This window comes from Aquarana catesbeiana, linkage group LG02 (genome assembly GCF_042186555.1).
Source record: "Aquarana catesbeiana isolate 2022-GZ linkage group LG02, ASM4218655v1, whole genome shotgun sequence".
NCBI classification, from domain to species: domain Eukaryota; kingdom Metazoa; phylum Chordata; class Amphibia; order Anura; family Ranidae; genus Aquarana; species Aquarana catesbeiana.
Genome location: NC_133325.1, coordinates 790,810,831 through 790,831,272, shown reverse-complemented (window position 1 = coordinate 790,831,272; position 20,442 = coordinate 790,810,831). Strand labels below are relative to the sequence as shown.

Genomic DNA, 20,442 nt, shown 5'->3' with positions numbered 1-20,442 from the left:
TATATGACGGAAAACTAACACTGCACATCACCCCGAACACACCATCCCCACCGTGAAACATGGTGGTGGCAGTATCATGTTGTGGGGATGCTTTTCTTCAGCAGGGACAGGGAAGCTGGTCAGAGTTGATGGGAAGATGGATGGAGCCAAATGCAGGGCAATCTTAGAAGAAAACCTGTTAGAGTCTGCAAAAGACTTGAGACTGGGGGGAGGTTCACCTTCCAGCAGGACAACGACCCGAAACATACAGCCAGAGCTACAATGGAATGGTTTACATCAAAGCATATTCATGTGTTAGAAAGGCCCAGTCACAGTCCAGACCTAAATCCAATTGAGAATCTGTAGGAAGACTTTAAAATTGCTGTTCACAGACGTTCTCCATCCAATCTGACAGAGCTTGAGATATTTTGCAAAGAAGAATGGGCAAAAATGTCCCTCTCTAGATGTGCAAAGCTGGTAGAGACATCCCCAAAAAGACTTGCAGCTGTAATTGCAGTGAAAGGCGGTTCTACAAAGTGATGACTCCGGGGGGCGCCATACAAATGTACCCCCCACACTTTTCACATATTTATTTGTAAAACATTTTGAAAACCATTTATCATTTTCCTTCCACTTCACAATTATGTGCCACTTTGTGTTGGTCTATCACATAAAATCCGCCGGGCGGGACATTCACCATTCCAGGTGGACATCATATGACATCCTCCAGGAACGTGCCACACTGCAGCATGATCTTTTACATGCTATGTCCACCAGACACAGCGGATGACTGATCACTTTACCGGCCGCTGTCGGTACCATGTGATCTCTGTGACCAATCCCAGAAGATCACGTAACAATTGAACACAATGAATAGCTTTCATTCATGCCATTCATTGTGTTCTCTGGTTTTGATCTATGTGATTGGTCATAGTGATCACATGGTACAGACAGGGCAAATCACAGCTAACCCCAATAGTAAACACTGTCATTCAGTAAAAATGGTTGCTTACAATAGTGAAATTTGCTGGTATAAGCAATCATAATGTGTAAAAAAAATCCTGATAACTTCCCCAGAGTAGTGCAGAGTTACTATGGTAACAATGTATTGCTCTGGTCACAGTGTGTTAAAAAAGTATAATAAAAAATTGAAAAAGAAAAATAAATACATGTTTTTTTATATATATTGTCACCAGTGCCCCTGATCACCACCACACCAGTAATATGATGACGCTGTACTGCACTGGGGACAGTGTGTAAAAAGAAAAAAAAAGTGACAAAAAAACTATTTTTTAAAATTACATTTTCCAAAAAATGATGCTGAAAAATTACAACTTCAAATAACTCGCCATGCCTCTTACTATATACCTTGGACTGTCTACTTTCCAAAAAGGGCTCGTTTGGGGGGTATTTGTACTGTACTAACATTTCAGGCCTCAAGAAATGAGATTGATCGTCAGTACATCAGGATTGATCATATTTCAGATATACAGTATATCACAAAAGTAAGTACACCCCTCACATTTGTGTAAATATTTTCTTCTATCTTTTCATGTGACAACACTGAAGAAATGACACTTTGCTACAATGTAAAGTAGTGAGTGTACAGCTTGTATAACAGTGTAAATTTGCTGTCCCCTCAAAATAACTCAACACACAGCCATTAATGTCTAAACTGCTGGCAACAAAAGTGAGTACACCCCTAAGGCTGCTTTCACACTGAGGCGCTTTACAGGCATTATAGCACTAAAAATAAAGCCTTCAAAGTGCCTATAAAGAGCCTCTCCTCTCACTCCAGTGTGAAAGCCCGAATGCTTTCAAACTGGAGCGGGTGCGCTGGCATGATGCTAAAAAATGTCCTGCTAAAAAGTCCTGCAAGCAGCATCTTTGAGGTGCTGTTGGAGCAGTGTATGCAACGTTCCTAAAGCGCCCCTGCTCATTGAAATCAATGGGCAGCGTCGCTGAAATGCTGGCACAGCACCGCTACAGCGAGCACTTTTAACCCTTTTGTGGCTATTGGCGGGGGTTAAAGGCGCCCCGCTAATGGCCAAAAAGGCCACAAAAACTATGGTGATGCGCCACTAAAAATAGCGGTGCTTTACCGCCAACTCCTCAATGCCCCAGTGTGAAAGTAGCCTTTGTGAAAATGTCCAAATTGGGCCCAAAGTGTCAATATTTTGTGTGGACACCAATATTTTTCAGCACTGCCTTAACCCTCTTGGGTATGGAGTTCACCAGAGCTTCACAGGTTGCCACTGGATTCCTCTTCCACTCCTCCATGATGACATCACAGAGCTGGTGGATGTTAGAGACCTTTGGCTCCTCCACCTTCTATTTTAGGATACCCCACAGATGCTCAATAGGGTTTAGGTCTGGGGACATGCTTGGCCAGTCCATCACCTTTACCCTCAGCTTCTTTAGCAAAGCAGTGGTCATCTTGGAGGAGTGTTTGGGGTCGTTATGTTGGAATACTTCCCCACTGTCCAGTCTCTGAAGGGAAGGGATCATGGTCTTCTTCAGTATATCACAGTACATGTTGGCATTCATGGTTCCCTCAATGAACTGTAGCTCCCCAGTGCCGGCAGCACTCATGCAGCCCCAGACCATGACACTCCCACCACCATGCTTGACTGTAGGAAAAACACACTTGTCTTTGTACTCATCTGGTTGCAGCCACACAAGCTTGACACCATCTGAACCAAATACGTTTATCTTGGCCTCATCAGACCACAGGAAATGGTTCCAGTAATCCATGTCCTTAGTCTGCTTATCTTCAGCAAACCGCGGGCTTTCTTGTGCATCATCTTTAGAAGCGGCGTATGGTCTGAGCACTGACAGGCTGACCTCCCACCCCTTCAGCCTCTGCAGCAATGCTGGCAGCACTCATACGTCTATTTCCCAAAGACAACCTCTGGATATGATGCTGAGCACGTGCACTCAACTTCTTTGGTGGACCATGGTGAGGCCTGTTTTGAGTGGAACCTGTCCTGTTAAACTGCTGTATGGTCTTGGTCACCGTGCTGCAGCTCAGTTTCAGAGTCTTGGCAATCTTCTTATAGCCTAGGCCATCTTTATGTAGAGCAAGTTGATCACAATTGATAAGTGAATGCCCTTACTGGAAATGGTGTACCCCCTAAGTAGCAAGTTCTAAATCACAAGCAGATATGACCCTCTGCACAGGCTAGGTGGAACTCGTCTCACTTCGTAGCCTCATGTCCCTGTGATGGTCCAAGGTGAAAGGGACACTTCCGTTTGGAATTGCAAACAATTATAGCTCTCAGCACAGGCTGGATGGAACTCCTCTAACTTCGTAACCTCATGTCCTCGAGATGATCCAAGACTGAGACACTTCCGGTCGGAGAAATCACTCGTTGGCTCGAAGAGCCGCAAGTGTAAACAGGCAAAAAAATCTGGATAGTGTGATATCGTAAAAAAAGAATGTTTATTACTAAGGATAAAAGACAAACGCGGGGATTGGCGTCCTCCGCACAGTACATAAAATTAGCCGGCAAAAATCTTTTAAAAGCGAACACCTGTGTACCAAAAAGATCGCATGGGGCAGGATGGCCTCAGTACCTAGCAAGGGCGGTGCTACGTACTGACGCCATCACGCCCCATATTCGCTTTTAAAAAATTGCTTTCAAAAAAAAAATTGCCGCCATTACTAGTAAAAAAAAAAAATTATTAATAAAAATGCCATAAGACTATCCCCTATTTTGTAGACGCTATAACTTTTTTGCAAACCAATCAATAAACGCTTATTGCGATTTTTTTACCAAAAATATGTAGAAGAATACGTATCTGCCTAAACTGAGGAAAAAAAAAAATATATTTTTTGGGGATATTTATTATAGCAAAAAGTAAAAAAATAATGCGTTTTTTTCAAAATTGTCGCTCTATTTTTGTTTATAGCGCAAAAAATAAAAACCGCAGAGGCGATCAATTACCACCAAAAGAAGGCTCTATTTGTGGGAAATTTCAATTTTGTTTGGGTACAACATTGCACGACCGCGCAATTGTCAGCGATGCAGTGCCGAATCGCAAAAAGTGCTCTGGTCTTTGGCCAGCCAAATGGTCCAGGGCTAAAGCGGTTAAATATCACCAAAAGAAAGTTCTATTTGTGTAAAAAAAATTAGTGATAAAAATGTGATCTGGGTACAGTGCTGCATGACTGCGCAATTGTCATTCAAAGTGTGACAGCGCTGAAAATTGGCCTGGGCAGGAAGGGGGTGAAAATATCCGGTATTGAATTCGGTTAAATAAAAGATTTAAACATTTAGAAAGTGACATTTATAATGACAGTACAATAGTAAAGCTTACATAAGATATCAGTGATTTGGTTTCTATCTAATGTACCCCCCTTCCCCATCACCCTCCACACTGATGAATTGTCTCTGTTCTCTCTGGATGTCCTCATGTCCTCTTCATGACTTGGTTCTCTCTGCACAGTCTGTATGACATTTCCGGTGATGATAGAAATGGTGATCAGTGATTGGTACACATTGTATCCTTTTATTTCACTTCTTACAACTGTCACTCATCTCCTCCACACACCACAGACACGCCTCTCCGCTTCACAGCCCCGCCCCTTCATGCTAATAGCGCTCCTCCCCGTCAGCGCCTGATTGGCTGCTGGTAATGAATAATAAGTAGCCATGTGCGCAGAGCCACGCCCAGCTACAGAACGGAAGCTGCTGATTGGAGGGTGGGCGGATACCTGCAGTTAGTGTGGGCGGAAGTGTCTCCGATCATCTGTACTGAGTGTGAGAGAGAAGACACCGATCACCGGATACCGGGACCGGGTGGAGCAGAGAGGAACTGCTACTGGGGGGGAGGAGATAAAGATACAAAACATCCCCAATATAGAGAAAAGAAACAGAGAAACCTTTATTGCAGACAAATTTAGGATATAAAATATTTATAACTTACTATGATGTCAATCTATGACAATGACGTCACACCGATCACCAGACTAAATGTCTGACTCCATGTTATACAGAGGAGATCCGGATCAATAGATGTCATTCATAGAGAAGAGATCTGTCATTGGGGACACTAGATCTGGTGACACCAGGGATTTCCTCTCACTTCCTGTTTGGCTATGAGAAGAGCAGTGATGGGACATCCCCCAATACCACACTTCAGAATTTTTTTTAACCCTTCCTCACTATATCCAAAATCAGGAAAACGTTTTACCAATAGTCTTACTTTAAATCATGTGAAGACTCCTCCTCCCTGGCAGTGATAGTGTTACATGGTATAACACCCCCTTCTCCATGGCACTGATAGGGTTACCCCCTCTCCTCTCCAGCACTGATAGGGTTACCCCTCTCCCAGTGGCGTCGGGAAGGAGGGTCTGGAGCCCCGAGTGGGCCCCCAAAAAGCCCCGGGTGTCGGGCATTCATAAATCTATTATTAGCCCTAAATCCGAGCGGGGATCTCATACTGCTCAAAGCGGCCGCATTGTAATTCCCACCTTCTGGGCCCTGCAGCGCCTATGATGGACATCCCACTGGTCCAATGCCGGGACCGCGGGACGTGTGACATCCATCATAGGTGCTGCAGGCTCCATAAGGCGGGAATTACAATGCGGCTGCGTTGAGCAGTATAAGATCCCGGCTCGGCGCTCAGGCGGGCGGCTCTCCTGTCCCGATGGGCACGCCGCACACTATGACTGAGCTGCAGGAGGCAGTCATGGTCAGCTGAAGTCAGATGTGTAATGGTCAGGTAGGTCGGTGTGTGTCAGGTAGGTCAGTGTGGGTCAAGTAGGTCAGTGTGGGTTAGGTAGGTCAGTGTGTGTCAGGTAGGTCAGTGTAATGGTGAGTGTGTGTCAGTTAGGTCAGTGTGGGTCAGGTAGGTCAGTTTTTTGTGGTCAGCAATGATGGGAACTGGTAAGCCAGTCAGCAACTAGCAAGTGAGCTTACCCCCCCCCCCCCCGGTGTCAGGCACAGACTTTGGGCTGAAGCCCCTGGTCTTTTCCCCACCTAACAACGCCCTAACAACGCCCCTTGGGGTAACACTAACTCCTCTTGCACTGGTCTTGGTGGGGACGTCATCCCCGTGACCAGATGGCCTGTGCGCATGCGTGCACGTGCGATCCCTTCGTGCGCACGCCCTGTGGAACCTCTGACCCTGTGACATCATGCGCCGGCGTCCCACCGGAGCGCGACGTAGCGTCGCGGGGTTGGGAGCTACAAATGGCAGGCTATGCCTGCTATTTTGACGGTCGGTCCATGACTTCCAGGTTTTTGTACCCTAACCAGCCTAGCGCAGTTTTGAGGTCAGTACCTATTTATTGTTTCACTGAAGCCCTATACACTTGGGCAGTAGCTTTGTATAATTAACACACTGGTTCTTCCCCTTTAGTTGCCCTAGGCTGAGGTGAACACGCTTTGGTCTGTGTTCGCCCATCGCTTACAGCCTGTACTTACTTTCTACCTACCCCATGATGGGGTCTACCTCGGCAGGGTGCCCCTTCTGGCAATTCATCCATGCTTACATTAGTATGAGGTACCTGTACCCCTTGTTCACCCAGTCCACTTTGTCACATCCCTTCCTTGTCCCCCCCCCTCCCTTCCTTCCCCTTCCCCCCCCTATTTTCCTGGTTCATCCCCCTCCCTCCCCTTCCCCCCCCTTTTTTTCCCCCCTTTTTCCCCAGCCCCATCCCCCTCCCTCTCCTTCCTCCCTCCCCGGTTCCTATCCTGTCCTCTCTCACCTTCTCACCTTCACTCTACATGCATCATTATGCCCTTCGGCCCTTTTCTTCACCCTTTCGTACCCCATTGGTCACCTTACTTAATTCCTTCACTTTTGCACACTTAAGGTTCACCACATGTCATCTTTCACATCTTTCACCAGCCACCCCCCTTGTCACCTATCTTTCCACTATTACCTTCATCATTTTTGTTTCACCTTTCGGTTGTGGTAATTGAGGTTACCTTATTACCTGATAATATTTTTTATGCCGATTACCCCCGTCATTTTGTTAGCTCCCCCAGGTCGCCGTGGGAGATCATCCTTGGGCGGTGGGGCCGCGCGCCTGGGACCTGTTGGGACCTGGGTAAGCAGACTCGCTTTCTTTCCCCTCACAACTTTGCATTACCCTTTTGTGAATGTCGATGCTAGAATATAACTATTTATTATGTACCTTGGTAACTTTATTGTATATTTTTAATTTTTTGCTAGGTTCAGACTGTTTAGTCCAAATAATCATCTCTAGATTCCCTCCTGAGGAAGCGGTTTATGTCCGCGAAACTAGTCGAGGAATATGATATCTGAGATTTTGTGTTATACTGTATACCAATGATCCCACTGGTGATATACTTGTACTTTTATTATGTTTTATTTTATTACCATTGTTTTGTCTTCTGCATCAATAAAAACAATCCTATGTTTTATTACCGCCTTTATATGCTTTATATTATCATCTCTGATTACTGTACCGGAATAGTCCAATTTGCCCCTAATTTTGGTTGCCTGACCGGGGATCTGGCTTCCAAACCCCTTTGATTATTGATTTCTGGATGATGGTACACTTATACAATTGTTACCTTAACTACTCAGAGGATGCGGCATGTCCGAGCAGAAGGCGGGAGCTGTTCAACTTTCCATTTAACAGACAGACGATTGGTTGCTAGGACCACCCCTAGCAACAAATCACAGACTTTTTAACTTGAAAAGTTGGACAGCTCCCACCTTCTGCTCGGACATTCTGTCTTCTACCTGCTTTGTAAGGATAAAAGCGATGGTGGGGGAAGGAGGAGTCACACGGGAGAGTAGAGGACACCCAGGCAGGATGTTCCACAGGTTCACTGTTATCACCCTGCACATGCACTCCACCCCCCACGCACCCCCTCCAGCAGCAATACTCTGCAGCCAGCACTGGAACCGTGCACATGCAGTAGTTGCAATTGGTCCCACCACCTTCCTCCCCAGCCGGCAGTGTATACATGTCGGCAGTTTGTTTATGCACTAGACAAAGGGGCAGAGCCCTGCATATCAGCCCCGCCCATCCCCGACATCAGTGCTTCGATTTGACAGCTCCACTCTCACTGCGGCCACACACCCCTGGCTTGCCCACCAATCACTGGATGTTTACACTGCTGAGGTATGTAGCCCCTGAGTTCCTGGCCAACCCCAGGCATTGGGACTCGTGGCTAATAATTCTAAATGAGAAATAATAGACCGCTTTTTGGGGACCCACTCGGGATAATAGACCCTGTCAGCTCCCCCTCGTGACGCCACTGCTCTGAGGATCTGAAAAATTATTTTTTTGCTCTACATAAAGATGACCTAGGCTAGTGATGGCGAACCTTGGCACCGCAGGTGTTTTAGAACTACATTTCCCATGATGCTCAACTACACTGCAGAGTGCATGAGCATCATGGGAAATGTAGTTCCAAAACATCTGGGGTGCCAAGGTTCGCCATCACCGGCCTAGGCTGTAAGAAGATTGCCAAGACCCCCAAACTGAGCTGCAACATGGTTGCCAAGATCATACTGCGGTTTAACAGGACAGGTTCCCCTCAGAACAGGCCCTGCATTGGTCAACCAAAGAAGTTGGGCCCAAAGTGTCAATATTTTGTGTGGCCACCATTATTTTTTCAGCACTGCCTTAACCCTCTTGGGCATGGAGTGCCACTGGAGTCCTCTTTCACTCCTCCATGATGACATCACAGAGCTGGTGGATGTTAGAGACCTTGCGCTCCTCCACCTTCCATTTGTGGATGCCCCACAGATGCTCAATAGGGTTTAGGTCTGGAGACATGCTTGGCCAGTCCATCACCTTTACCTTCAGCTTCTTTAGCAAGGCAGTGGTCATCTTGGAGGTGTGTTTGGGGTCCTTATGTTGGAATACTGCTCTGCGGCCCAGTCTCTGAAGGGAGGGGATCATGCTCTGCTTCAGTATGTCACAGTACATGTTGGCATTCATGGTTCCCTCAATGAACTGTAGCTCCACAGAGCCGGCAGCACTCATGCAGCCCCAGACCATGACACTTCCACCACCATGTTTGACTGTAGAAAAGACACACTTGACATCATCTGAAACAATAAGTTTATCTTGGCCTCATCAGACCACAGAACATAGTTCCAGTAATCCATGTCCTTAGTCTGCTTGTCTTCAGCAAACTGTTTGTGGGCTTTCTTGTGATTATCGTTAGAAGAGGCTTCTTTCTGGGATGACAGCCATGCAGACCAAGTGGATACAGTGTGTGGCGTATGGTCTAAGCACTGACAGGCTGACCCCCCACCCCTTCAACCTCTGCAGCAATGCTGGCAGCACTCATACATCTATTTCCCAAAGACAACCTCTGGATATGATGCTGAGCATGTGCACTCAACTTCTTTGGTCGACCATGGCGAGGCTTGTTCTGAGTGGAACCTGTCCTGTTAAACCACTGTATGGACTTGGCCACCGTGCTTCAGTTCAGTTTCAGGGTCTTGGCAATCTTCTTATAGCCTAGGCCATCTTTATGTAGAGCAACAATTCTTTTTTTCAGATCCTCAGAGAGTTCTTTGCCATGAGGTACCATGTTGAACTTCCAGTGACCAGTATGAGAGAGTGAGAGCGATAACACCAAATTTAACACACCTGCTCCCCATTCACACCTGTTTTCATTTTCTTTCCACATTTTCCAAAAACTTGTGGAAAAAATGACACGTTCAAAAGACTCATTGTGTCTCATAGAATATACAATGGGATGTTTGTTTTCCAAAATGTGGTCATTTTTGGGCATTTCCATTGTACTGGTGCTCCAGGGCCTTCAAAAGTGTAAGAGGTAGTCAAGAAATATTATGTGTAATTTATGCTCCTAGAACACCTAATGGTGCTCTCTGCATGTTGGGCCCCTGTATGTGGCCACGCTGTGTCTCACACATGTGGTATCGCCATACTCAGGAGGAGTAGCAGAATGTGTTTTGGGGTGTAATTTGTGGTATGCATATGCCGTGTGTGAGAAATAACCTGTTAATATGACAATTTTGTGGGGAAAAAAAAAAAAAAAATCTTAACTTTGCAAAGAATTGTGGAAAAAAATTACAACTTCAAAAAACTCACCATGTCTCTTACTAAATACTTTGTAGTGTCTACTTTCCAAAAAGGGGTCATTTGGGGGGTATTTATACTTTTCTGGCTTGTTAGTGTCTGAGGCTGGGTTCACACTGGTGCGACAGACGCTCAGACTTTGGAAGCTCATGTCGCATGACGTGTGCAAATCAATGTTTCCCTATGAGAGCCATCTTAACTGGTCCAACACAAGTCTGTCTGACTTTGAAAATCCTCCCTGCATTACTTTGATCCGACTTTGATCCTATTTCAGCCCATTGAATATCACTGAAGTCAGATCAAAGTCGGATCACCGTCCTTATTGATCTTTGGCATGCGACTTGTGCTCTAAAGATATTGAAGGGGAACCCTGCGCCAAATAAAAAAAAAGCAGCATGGGTTCCCCCTCCAAGACCATACCAGGCCCTTCGGTCTGGTATTGATTTTATGGGGAACCCCCACCCCAAAAAATGTCATGGGGCTCCCCCCAAAATCCATACCAGACCATTATCCGAGCACACAGCCCGGCAGATCAGGAAAGGGGGTGGGGACGAGCAAGCACCCCCCTCCTGAACTGTACCAGGCCGCATGCCCTCAACATGGGGGGTGGGTGCTTTGGGGCAGGAGGGTTCCCTGCACCCTGAACCCTAAATCACCTTGTCCCCATGTTGATGAGGACAAGGGCCTCTTCCTGACAACCCTGGCCGGTGGTTGTCGGGTCTGCGGGTGGGGGGTTTATCGGAATCTGGAAGCCCCCTTTAACAAGGGGGCCCCTCAGATCCCTGCCCCCCACCCTATGTAAAAGAGTATGGGGTACATTGTACCCCTACCCGTTCACCTAAAAAAAAGTGTCAAAGATAAAACGCAGTACACAGGTTTTAAAGTAATTTATTAAGGCAGCTCTTCTGATTTCTTCTCCCTTCTCCGCTGATGTCTTCTGCCTCTGCCAGTTCTTCTCCCCTCTCTGGTTCTTCTCCCTCTGTCCGCTGTCTTCTGCCTCTGCCGGGTCTCCTCTCTGCACTGTTTTCTCCCCCTGTTCTTCTTTCAGTATTGCCTCAACACGCTCTCCTGGTGTAATGCTAGGTTCACTGTGTGCTGTGACTTATACGACATGGGGCGGGGCTATCTGGTGATGTCATATGGAGGCCACGCCCCCTGACATCACTGCCCTATCATGCCCCAGGCAGTGACATCATAAGGGACGTGGCCTTCATATGACGTCAGTGAAGTATATGGTAAGGAATAATGAATATATTCCCAAAAAAGGAAAAAAAAATGAAAAAAGCAAACACTAAACAATTGGAGGTTTAAAACCAACCTACTGCAAACAGCAGATGATGAGCATATTGAATGGCAATACAAAAGGTCCATGTGTGCCCACACTTTATTGTTCCAAAGGTAGCGCACTCCCAACAAATTATTTAACACTATTTAAAAACACAAACCAATTCAGATACATTTATTGGGATTTTGTGTTTTACCAAAAACATATAGCAGAATAAATTTTGGCCTAAAAATTTATGAAGAAATTAGATTTTTTTTTCTTTTTTTAGCATCAGGACTGCATTTCTATGGTGTGAACTGACCCTTATAACAGAAAGTAGACAATATATTTTCATGTTTCAACATGACTGCGCCCCAGTGCACAAAGCAAGGTCCATAAAGACATGGATGAGTGAGTTTGGGGTGGAGAAACTTGACTGGCCTGCACAGAGTCCTGACCTCAACCTGATAGAACACCTTTGGGATGAATTAGAGTGGAGACTGCAAGACGGGCCTTCTCATCCAACATCAGTGCCGGACCTCACAAATGCGCTTCTAGAAGAATTGTCAAACATTCCCATAGAAACACTCCTAAACCTTGTGGACAGCCTTCCCAGAAGAGGTGAAGCTGTTATAGCTGCAAAGGGTGGGCCAACTCAATACTGAACCCTACGGACTAAGACTGGGATGTCATTAAAGTTCATGTGTGTGTAAAGGCAGGCGTCCCAATAATTTTGGTAATATAGTGTATCTACAAACCCCACACCTCATTGTCATTATAGCATTTAACACATTTTCTGTTGATACAGGGTGGGGGAGGAGCAGTGACACAGAAAGCTGCCGGTTATGAATAGTGGTAAGACCCAAATTTCTGTATCCAGCCATTCTCTAGTAGAGGATATGAATGGCGGGCTGTATTACATTTCATAGTACTGTCACTAATACAGGAGCTTCCTGATCTCATCAATGTGGTGAACTTCTTCATTGTCCAACCACAGGAGGGAGGTGATCAGACTATACTGCTTAATTACAATGGAGAAAAGGGAGGTGACTGACCTGACTATGTGACCTGTCAGGGGTTCTGATTATGGGAGTAGATGAGCGGAATTGTCTTTTGTAACAATTTACAAATATGTATGTGCAACTACTGGCCAAAGTTAAAGTGGAGGTCTGCCCAAAAAGAATAAAAAAATGAAAACCCAGCAGCTACACATACTGTACACATACTGCAGCTGCTGACTTTTAATAATCGGACACTTACCTGTCCTGGAGTCCAGCGATGTCGGCACCGCAGCTGATGTTTCCATCAGCTGTCTCGTGCTGCACCGCCATTGTGGGTAAGGGAAACCAGCAGTGTAGCCTTATGGCTTCACACCAGGAACCCTACTGCGCATGCGCGAGGCCCGCTCCTCTCTCCTACTGGCTCAGGGACAGGGGAGGGATGAGGAGGGAGCCCTGAGGTGACATCACGGGCCGCGGCACGGACTCCTGGAAGTGGGAACAGGATAGCTGTCAAAGACAGCTATCCTGCCCCCCTCCCTCCCGAAAGGTGCCAATTGTGGCACCGGAGGGGGAGAGGAGACAAATGAGCAGAAGTTCCACTTTTGGGTGGAACTTTACTATAAGTGCAAAAAAAAGGACTTTCAATCATCCCCGATCTTCATTTTATGTATTCTCTTCTGATCTGTCATGTACCTGGATCTTCATGGTTGTTATCTACCCGTCCATATTCTACGATGGGCACATGTTCATTCTGTATAGCACTGCGTAAACTGTTGGCGCTTTATAAATCCGGTATAATATAATGGGCGCAGGTCCATTCTGGATGACAACAGGCGAAAGTCAATTATTAGTATACAGGATTTATATAGAGCCAAATTGCCCAGTGCTTTACAACATGAGGGCAGACAGTACCGTTACAAGGCAATTAAATACGAGAGGAATCAGAGGGACCTGCTTGTTAGAGCTTACAATCAAGGCATCACATGGGGTGTGGCCTCTAACTTACTTCATCGGGTGGCCCCGCCCCATGCCAATATAAGTCATTGCACACGGCCGACCCAGCATTACACCGGGAGATCGCGTCGAGTCAACATCAGAAGAAGAGCAGTGGGAGAAGACCCAGCAAAAGCACAGAAGATAGCAGAGAGAGAGGAGAAGGACCGGAGAGGAGAGAACAAGTCACTAGAAGAGCCGGAGCTGCTTTAAAAAAATACTTTAAAAACCTGCGTAGTGTGCTTATTTTTGACACTTTTTTTTTTAGGTGAATGGGTAGGGGTACGATGCCCCATACTCATTCACCTAGGGTGGGGGGCCGTGATCTGGGGGCCCCTTGTTAAAGGGGGCTCCCAGATCACGATAAGTCCCCGCCTGCAGACCCCAACAACCACGGGAGGGTTTGTCGGGAAGAGGCCCTTGTCCTCATCAACATGGGGACAAGGTGTTTTCTGGTGGGGGGGCGCAGGGGCCCCTTCTGCCCCAAAGCACCAACCCCCCCATGTTGAGGGCATGTGGCCTGGTATGGCCAAGGAGGGGGGGTGTACGCTTGTCCCTCCCTTTCCTGACCTGCAGGGCTGTGTGCTCGGATAAGGGTCTGGTAGGGACCTAGGGGGGAACCTCACGCAAAATTTTGTCAGGGTTCCCCTTCAAGATTCTGAGCACACAAGTCGCACCGCAAGTCGGATCATCTTGATCTGACTTCTGGTGCGACTTCTATTCAAATCAATGGTTCCCATAGGGAACCATTGATTTTGAATAAAGACAGAGAAACGTGGCTGAAAGCTAGCGTGGCTAAACGGGCATTGACGCCAATGCAAAAGAAATTGTGTTTTTAACGTCGCTTTTTTCCTGTCGCCGGTACTAGCTTTGCAGCTTCTTTTTTAAAACATGCGTGGGCATGTAGACTAATGCCGCGTACACACGATCGGACTTTACGGCATACTTGGTCCGGCGTACCGGATTTCGTCAGACAATTCGATCGTGTGTGGACTCCAGCGGACTTTTTTTTCTCAAAAGATGGACGGACCTAGAAATGAAACATGTTTCAAATCTATCCAACGGACTCAAGTCCGGTTGAAAAGTCCGCTCATCTGTATGCTAGTCCGATGGACAAAAACCGAGGGCAGCTATTAGTTACTGGCTGTGAACTTCCTTGTTTTAGTCCGGTCATACGTCATCACGTACAAATCCGTCGGACTTTGGTTGATCGTGTGTAGGCAAGTCCATTCGTTAAAAAGTCAGTTCATTTGGAAAGTCCGCCGTAATGTCTGATCGTGTGTACGCGGCATAAGGGTTTGGGCGCTATTTGGTTTCAGGGAACTATAGTAAATTAAAATTTGGGAGTATTTTCTCACCAGTGCTATAATACCGTTTAAGTGCTAATTAGCGCTAATTCGCGACAATTAGCGCCGCGGTGCTATAGTAAATGACCCCCTATGTATTTTAGTCAACATTTGTTCTCCCTGATGCAACTTATGCAGCGTACACACGGTCGGACTTTTCGACCAGTCTTGTCCGACGGACGCCGACGGACCAAATCCGGCGGACAATCCGATCGTGTGTGGGCTTCCCTGGACCTTCAGCGGACTTTTCCAGTTGCAAAGCTGACGGACTTTAGATTTGGAACTTGCTTCAAATCTTTATATCGTAACTCCGCTGGACCCAGAAATCCGCTCGTCTGTATGCTAGTCCGACGGACAAAAACCGACGCAAGGGCAGCTATTGGCTACTGGCTATTAACTTCCTTATTTTAGTCCGGTGTACGTCATCACGTACGAATCCGTCGGCATTTGGTGTGATAGCGTGTAGGCAAGTCCATTTGTTAAAAAGTCCGTCAAAAGTCTGTCGGACCGTCTGGTCGAAAAGTCCGCGGCCTTACAGGTACGCGGCCTTACAGGTTTTCTCCTTTGGGTGGATGTTTAGCAGGCCCAAGATGTCACTGCCATAGACCAGCTCCTTTCCCAAGACATGCCGCCATATCACACTGTTTCCCAGTTGTATGGGATGTTGAGAGAGAGAACTTCCAAAGCGGATCTCCTATTTACAGAGAAATATCTCCATACCTCCGTTTCTGTTTTTAACTTTTTGAATTTGGCACTGTGCTCTGTCCTCATGCGTCGCAACGCTGGCAGGGAACGGAGCTCGGCGCTGTGATACATCAAGCGGAGGACACGGCTCACACACACAGTGGGGAGACATCACAGGATTTTGGGGACAAGGTATGTAACTTTGCCTGGATCCTGCGATGGGATCCCGAGTGTGGCTCGGGGGTTACCGCTTTTGGTACTGAAAATTCAACCCGAGCCACACTCGGGAATACCGCTAGGGAGGTTAATGTATTGTGCCAAATTCATGAAGCATTTGCAACACTTTTGGTTCCGTCAGCGGCTCGTGTGCCAAATTCAGGTAGTTCTAAAATGCACCACTTTTACATTGTGTTGTGTTGAATGCGCCAAATGTAAAAATGGAGCTGATTAGCATAGAGAGAGAAAAACTGTCTCAGACAGATTTTACAAAAGTGTCTCCCGTGCATTCTAAATGTGAGCCGAATTTGAAGTACCATATTTAATCGGCGTATAACATGTACCCCAAGTTTAGGAGGGAATTTTAAAGGAAAAAAACTTTTAGGAGGGAAGTTTAAGGGAAAAAAAAATAACTTACATTTAAATGCCCATCAATGCAGCCTTATCAGTGTCCATCTGCAGCCCAGTGTCTTTGCAGCCCTGTGTCTGTCTGCAGGCCTCCTGTGTCTGTTTGCAGGCCTCCTGTGTCTGTTTGCAGGAATTTAAATATGGCGCCGATCTCCGCTGATTGGGAGCAGAGCGAGCGCCGACAACATAAAAGAAGCCGAGTGTATTCGGCTAGTCTCGGCTCCGCTTGCAGTCCCGCCCAGTCCTGCCCCTATGATGGACATAACACAGGTCCAATGGCGGGACTGGGTGTGACTGTGAGCAGAGCAGAGCGAGCTCCGCCGACATAAACAAAGCCAAGTGTACTCAGCTAGTCTCGGCTCTGCTCACAGTCATGCCCAGTCCCGCCATTGGACCTGTGCTATGTCCATCATAGGGGTGGGACTGGTCAGGACTACGATAGAAGACGAGACTAGCCGAATACACTCGGCTTTGTGTATTCGGCCGCGCTCGCTCTGCTCCACTCCCAATCAGCGGAGATCGGCGGGGATCGGCATATAACATGCACCCACGATTTTCCCCTGATTTTAAGGGGAAAAAAGTGCGTGTTATACGCCGATAAATACGGTACAAGTTCTGGACAGGTATATATGAATTTGGTGCATTCTTCATCACTTTTAGGATGCATGAGAAACACTTTGACAAAATCTACCTGCACCAATATTTATGAATTCCAGGGTTTCTATCATGTCTTATCTACAATATCTATTTACTGTACCTTATACTGTATCTATTTTATAATCTATCCAATTCTGTATCTATCTTATACTTTATCTATCTAGTAATCCATCCATCCATCTACACACACATTGAACATCTCATGGGTTTACATAAAATATTATACTGCCATACTCTGAATATATTTTTATCTATATCTAAAGCTGTACACACACATAGGACATAGTAGGTAAGGTTGAAGACTATAGTCCATCCGGTTAAACCTGTGTGGGTGTTCTTATCGATAATCATTTCCCATATCCCTGTATATTGTGTTCACCAAGATGCACGTTCCAAGATTTTTTTTAAACTATCCATACTTCCTGCTGACACCAATTGTGGAAGAGAGTTCCACATCCTTACCGCCCTGACAGTGAAAAACCCCCTATGCAGCTTAAGGTTATACCGCTTCTCCTCCAATTTCCTCTCACATATTTACATTGAATACTACATTGCTATACTCTGAATATATCTGTCTATCTGTATCTATAGCTAAATCTATACATACACACACATACATACACAGCAAAAAAAAAAAAAAAGAGGGACTGACTTCCCTCCCCCTTTCCCAGAATACACTGATCAGCTCTCGCAGCCATTGGTCAGATGCTGGTTCTCCAGCATGTCCCTTTAGAAAAAGCCAGTTATTAGACCAGCTTCTGTTGGACAGACAGCTATTCTCACTGACTGAAAGAGAACCGGTTCCTGCTAACCCGACCCGATTCTAGTCAGTGTGTCCCCAGCTCTGGTCTCTTGGTTTACCTTTGTACCCGTTGTTTTACTTTTTTTTCTGTAATACAAAATGCGGAAAACTGAAAGACTAAAGCCGCGTACACACAATCAGATTTTCCGACAGGAAACGTTCAATGACAGGCTGTTGGCGGAAAATCTGACCGTTTGTACGCTCCATCGGACAATTGTTGTCGGATTTTCCACAGACAAATGTCGGATGGCAGGTTTTAACATTTTCCGCGGGCAACGGTCGGTTATCGGATTTTCCGATCGTCTGTACACAAGTCCGTCGGATAAAAGTCCAAAGTACAAATACGCATGCTCGGAAGCAAGGATGAGCCAGAAGCGGTCGGTCTTGTAAACTAGCGCTCATAATGGAGAATGAACATTCGTGATGCAGCAAATTATGAAATCTCGAAATGCAGCGCACAATTCTCTTCTTTAATGGGATAATAATGAAGCTGCTTTTCTGGTAATACTGATAAGAGTTATGGCAAACTAATTTTCAAAGGCATTTTTTTTCTAGTGATATAAAGAATAATATTATTATGTTTTTTTTTTTATTTGGACAAGTTACCACATCACTATTATCCCGTAGTTTTTAACCACTTAAGCCCCAGACCATTTGGCTGGCAAAAGACCAGAGCGTTTTTTGCTATTTGGCACTGCATCAATTTAACTGACAATTGCGCGGTCGTGCGGTGTGGCTCCCAAACAAAATTGACGTCCTTTTTTTCCCACAAATAGAGCTTTCTTTTGGTGGTATTTGATCACCTCTGCGGTTTTTATTTTTTGTGCTATAAACAAAAAAATAACATAAATTTTGAAAAAAAACGCATTATTTTGTACTTTTTGCTATTATAAATATCCCTAAAAATATATGAAAAAACATTTTTTTTCCTTAGTTTAGGCCGATACGTATTCTTCTACATATTTTTGGTAACAAAAAAAAAAAAAATCGCAATAAGCATTTATTAATTGGTTTGCGCAAAAGTTATAGTGTCTACAAAATAAGGGATAGTGTTATGTAACACTAATTTTTATGTAATGGTGGCGATTAGCGATTTTTATTGTGACTGCGACATTATGGCAGACAGATCGGACACTTTTGGTGCTATTTTGGGACCATTGTCATTTATACAGCGATCAGTGTAAATGTGACTGGCAGTGAAGGGGTTAACCACTAGGTGGCGCTGTATGGGGTTAAGTGTGTCCTAGGGAGTGATTCTAACTGTGGGGGGATGGGCTATGTGTGACATGACACTGATCACCGCTCCTGATTACAGGGAGCTGTAATCAGTGACAGTGTTGTTGGGCAGAACGGGGAAATGCTTGTTTACATCAGCATTTCCCCATTCTTCCTCTCAGTGAGACGATCGCGGGTATCCCCATGGACATCGAGTCTGCTTGACCCACAATCACACTCATGGAGGTCGCGGCGGCACGTGCACGCCTGCAAACCACTTCAAGGGCAGCATACAGGTACGTTAATCTGCAAGTATGTGCCCTTCTGCCGATGTATATCGGCGTGAGCCGGTCGGCAGGCGGTTAAGATCAAAGATACAACTATGTTGGTGTCCCTTGTCAATTTTACATTATATTTTATAAAATGTAACTGCCGACTCTCAAACTGTCATTTGAAGTAAAACACATAGCCAAGTATTATTCTAGACAATTTTTTATTGTGCATTAAAAAAAGAAAACAAATAAAATTAGGCATTCTATCTGCCAATAGAACTCAACCAAAAAGTACCTTCTATGCATCCAAAAATATAGAAAATATACCAAATCAAATTATTATTATTATTCAACCAAAAAAATAATGTCAAAGCAATAACTACAAGTCCGATAATAAATAACACGTTATCTCCTCTGATTCCACAACATGGCTGGTTGAGGAATGGCCGTTCAGAAACGAACGGAAAAGCACGAAATGAAAAGTGTGAATAAACACTCACCAAACTTCTACTAACACAAAATTAGCAGAAGGAGCCCAAAGGGTGGCGCTAAAGAGCTGAAAAACCACATAGTACGTCACTATGTTCGCATTTGTTGGCCGACAATTCCTTGCCGCTTGTATGCAAGACAAGTTTGGGCCAACGCCCTTCAGACAAAAGTCCACAGTGTTGTTGGCCAACAATCTGATCGTGTGATCATGTAAAAAATAGTCCCATATAATTCCCTGCACCACCAAATTTTGACAGGAAAAGGTTTGAGCAGCAATATAAACCAGTCCGGTATTTACTGCATTGCATATCGCGGTCAGTGTAGTACTGGGAACATGGGAGTGCAGAGAGGACCTCACAAAGATCGTGTAGCTGAAACCGATACCTTTTCGGTGCGATTTAATACAAATTGAATGGGCTTAAACCACACTACAACAAATCACATGCACATTGAGCAGTAATGCGGTGTAATTCATGTCCAAATCACATGCGATTTCGCGCTCCACTCAGCCTGGGTTCACACAGGAGCCCACGGGAAACCGCATGCAATTCGGACATGAATTTCACCGCATTCCTGTTCAAATTGCATACATTTTGTATGGGTTCAGATAACAGCGCAAAGGTATCGGTACTTGGCATTGGCGAGTAATGAAAGTATCAGTACTCGTACTCGCTGCTAAAAAAAAAAAAAAAAACAGTATTGGTGCAACCCTAATTAAAACTACTTCAAGGTATCTCCCATCTTCACTCTACAAGATCTTCTTCATTTCTTCCAGTACCAGGCTGACTAGAGGTCATCTTCTGAATGGGCACGGCTCCTTGGTTTGCATTTCCCTGGGAAAGTAAAATACAGAATAAGAGGTCAGATGACAGCATTGAATATCCTTACAGATCACACAGGATTTATAGCCATGACACCTCATCCATTCACTGATTGTTCCTGGTCATGTGACTATCAGGGTGTTTTCAGCCAAGCTGGCAGCTCTCCGAGACATTTGATTGGTCCTCACCATCCCTGATCACCTCCATACATTTCATGGACTTTCTACACATCATTCATCCATTAGTCATA

At 45.5% G+C, this 20,442-nt stretch overlaps 1 protein-coding gene and 1 long non-coding RNA gene across 2 annotated transcripts in view; one reads left to right on the top strand and one right to left on the bottom strand.

Moving 5' to 3' along the window:
* The window catches only part of LOC141130138 (uncharacterized), an 875,833-nt gene that overhangs the window by 483,918 nt on the left and 371,473 nt on the right, over positions 1-20,442 (bottom strand). The window lies entirely within an intron of this gene.
* LOC141129432 (uncharacterized) overlaps positions 1-20,442 on the top strand; it is a 350,961-nt gene that overhangs the window by 53,704 nt on the left and 276,815 nt on the right. The window lies entirely within an intron of this gene.